The sequence below is a fragment of the Teleopsis dalmanni genome, chromosome 1, assembly GCF_002237135.1.
Source record: "Teleopsis dalmanni isolate 2A chromosome 1, ASM223713v2, whole genome shotgun sequence".
NCBI classification, from domain to species: domain Eukaryota; kingdom Metazoa; phylum Arthropoda; class Insecta; order Diptera; family Diopsidae; genus Teleopsis; species Teleopsis dalmanni.
The window spans coordinates 203,268,867-203,272,893 of record NC_051846.1 but is presented as its reverse complement, the minus strand read 5'-3'; positions in this window follow the sequence as shown (position 1 = coordinate 203,272,893).

The following is a 4,027-nucleotide window of genomic DNA, read 5'->3' as shown; positions in this document are numbered from 1 at the left end:
CACCTTTGAACTAATTTTATTAATTTTTTCTACGCACAAATACTGTTACACATTGCAGTGACATTTTAGAAGTGAAATCCTGAATTTGGATCAAAAAATATTTTTCAATCCTAGAATAAATTCACCTAAAGGTTCCTAGCAACAACTAACGTCATAGCTGAGAATCCAAGTAAGAACAAAAGAAAAGTGTTACTTAACTGCTCTGTCAGTGCCCAGCATATCCTATCCGTGATATTCCTTTTATTTTTCATTCCATTAAGCTATTATTTTCTGTAGATTAGATTTAAATGGAGCAAGTTTTCTTTTGATAGAGATTATATACCATATCGTCCTTTTCTTTTTCAATCCCTTTCCCAGATTAGTACCTTATATGTGTCAAGGCAAAGATTTAATTCAATCTTCCATCGCACTCTGTCATGTTACTATCTTTTTCCTGTCCAATCACATCACACCATTGAACCTCATATTATACAATTAATACCCCAGTAATATGGTATTCTACCTACTCGATCACTCAGAACTCCATGACAGTTAATGATAAGTTCTCCATGACAGACTATTACTCCAATATAAATAATCGTCTCTTTCGTTTTCTGAATAGAATTTACTCCTGCCATCAAATTTTATGCTAAGAAGGATGAACTGAGCTTCATCAGTTTGTTAGGTTGGAATTAATATGAAACCACAATTAATGGAAAATCTAAATCAAAGTCAATTATGGAATATAAAATCGTTAAACTAAACTTATATCTATGCATAAGCGAAACGAATGTCATGTTCTAACACTGTTTCCCTTAAACATATCACGTTGGAACACATATATAAAAAAAGTTCTTGGCGGTCCTTATAATGACCACTGCAGATGGGTTTGTACTTGTGTTCCATAAAAAATGCTAATGTGCAGTGCACGTACGGAAAATGCTTTGCTATTCACTTTAATAGTATGTTTACAATATATGAGGATGAATGCGAGTCTTAGCCGGACACGTAAGACCACATAAGTGGTATGGCTTGTAGGGTCATACCACAGGGAATCCAAACTGTAGCAAGTGTCCGCTAATGCGTATATTATATGATAAGTATTGTCCATACCGAGTTAGCATTGTTATGTGCGCTCGTCGTGCTCTAACAGAGACAACAAATGCCTTCTTCACATTAGTTTAGTTTTTTCATGTATAAAATCTGCTTTTTATTTATTTTTTTCTTTTTTGTAGTTTTTTGAGTCATTTGCATTAATAATTCACTTAGAAACAACACATAAACCGTAGAAACAGCAGCAGCAGGGAAAACAACAGGAGCGGCAACTTATGAATGCAGAAGTAATAACGAAGTCAAGGATATGCAGAACCTTTGCCTTAGCCTTTGCTTTACTTTTGCTTAGCAGCCAGGAGCCAGAGCAGAGGCTATGTCATTCTAAACCAAACAAAAAATGACACATAGTTACGCTGAAAAATGCTCGAAGCAATTGTGTGTTTGCTGCATAGCTGGTGCTGGTGCTGGAGTTGGTGCTAGTGTTTCCTTTGGAGTGGCAAGACAGCTGCAGTTGACATGTGGTAATACGAATTGGTATGCATGCAACATCATTTGTTTTAGATGATGGTTACTTTAATGCAGGTTTGCATGTGTAATTTCTTAACTAAAAAATATAAAATGAGAAATTCTTCTTATTCTAAATCTTCAACAGAAAGTAATCTGCTGAAGCGTCTTGCACTGGCTTTCACTAATGAACCCTAAGCAATAGTGTTGGTGGCTCTGGGAAAAATTCGAGGTTTTGTAAAACAAAGATATAAAATTACGTCCCATAGTACCAGGAAGAAGACAAGATTTTTAATTGTATTCTTTATATGATTTGGAGCAGAAAGAGAATACTAAAGTGATACTAAGGTCGTGTGCGAGTTAGGCTAAGTTGATGCTAAACCAAATGGGAGATTTTTTGGGATTTTTTGCACTGCACACATTTTGCCATTTATCAACACGTATCGACACATCAATACATTATCGACACAACTTAGAATTTCCCTCATTTAGAACGCAACTTAGCCTAACTCGCACACGACCTAAATACTTTTAACCCTTTTCTCTCTAATTGCATTCTTTGTGCCTCTCAGACTACTGTCTAGGCCAGAAAAAAAATACTAAAGTGAAACTAAATACTTCTGACCCATTTCTCTCTAATTGCATTCTTCGTGCCTCTCAGACTACTGTTTACATCAGAAAGAGAATACTAAAATGAAACTAAATACTTCTGACCCATTTCTCTCTAATTGCATTCTTCGTTCCTTCCAGACTACTGTTTAGATTAGAAAGAAAATACTAAAGTAACAGTTTCTGACCCAATACTACATTGAAAACTCCACACAGAAGAATATTGTTCAGTTAGTTTAAGCTATAATACCTACCACGATTGTAATAGTACTTTAGGTGCCAATTTCGCTGTTGGTTTACTAATTTCTCTCACGTAAAAGTATGACTGAACTTCTATAATGGGAAGAATCTGTGAAAGCATATGGAAGTAAGAAAAGAGATATGCGGATTCTCCCTTATTATTTCATTCTACTCTACCTAAAAAAACCGACATGTATAGTATCATACATATGTAATCAAACAACTACAGATGATCTGGATTAAAATCCCACTATAGTCTGACCTGAGAACTGGCCTTGAAAATTGTAGGTAACTATATCCCAACGATTCAAGTGCCACTTAACTTCGGAAAAATTTCTATTGCTTCAAGTATGTTCAGTGCTTCAAGTACTACTAAAATTCGCAAATAGTTTATACGCTTACGGTCACCCAGATTAATTTTACCTAGCGTATCGCAGGTAGTACGGTCTTCTTCTTAGAATTTACATATCTACACTTCTGCTAAATGAAGATACTGCTTGAGATTCTTTTGAATTAGCTGAATAGTATTTTCTACCTGTTAAGGATATCTGTAAACCAAATAAAATAATTTTTTAAATAATGACAACAAATTGTAAATTGTATCATTAAAACAATTATGTTCAATATTTCCGAAAATATTATTAACAGGTAAGAAATCGGTAAATTTAGGATCTACACATGTCATTCAAGATATCATTCTATATGCATAACGCTTTTTAATTCGACCTTCAAAAAGGTCGTAAAAAATACTAAAACATCAGAAAAGCCGGACTGTTCTTCAAGATAAGATAACGTACTCATGCTGAGTATATACATGCATAGAAACAACTTATGATCTTCCACTATAAAAATTCAAATGTACGAGTTGTACCATCAAAAACTTTATATTTTATTTCATAAATGAAGCAATGTCCATTTTAGTCTAAAATTCTGTAATCTGAGTTCTATAACATTCCATATATTCACCCACTCTATGGAAAATTCAAGACATATACTTCTTATAAAAAACTCAATTAGTTACTATCCTAGTTTGTTAAACTCCCGTCTTAGAGAAATGAATACCGAAATGACGCTTTAACCAGTAAAGCACTTCCATTACTCATCGAATCTGTCGATCCATATCCGCTTATAGCGATTCACATCATCAGCTACTGATGATAAAAGATGTCTTCCTCGTGCAGCATGAACTATACTTACCCAATAGACGTTGGGATATAGCTACGGGCTAAGTAATTACTTGTGTCACAAATACTTTCCATCACGACGTTTGCCCCAACGTGGTGGAAGTTCAGATCTCTTCCACATGGTTGGAGTGGCGACTTTATGCACACAATCTACTTGACCTCAAATAATTACCCGTTTTGTTACTATTATTAATGATATTATTATTTTACGAATTTAAACAAATAAATACGAATAAAAGCTTGTTCTACTCCAATTAGTGAAATTTCTTTATTTTTATACTTTTATAAAAATACAAGCAATAAAAATTCAGTACATTTCAAATTTTGCTACTGCACTGCCGTCGATAACACAGTCCGTAATATCTTTCAAACTTTGTGAATTGTATTTCAAAAATACTCTTCAAACTGTCCTATACACAAATCAGCTGATATTGCCGACATCGCTGCGTGATAGATTT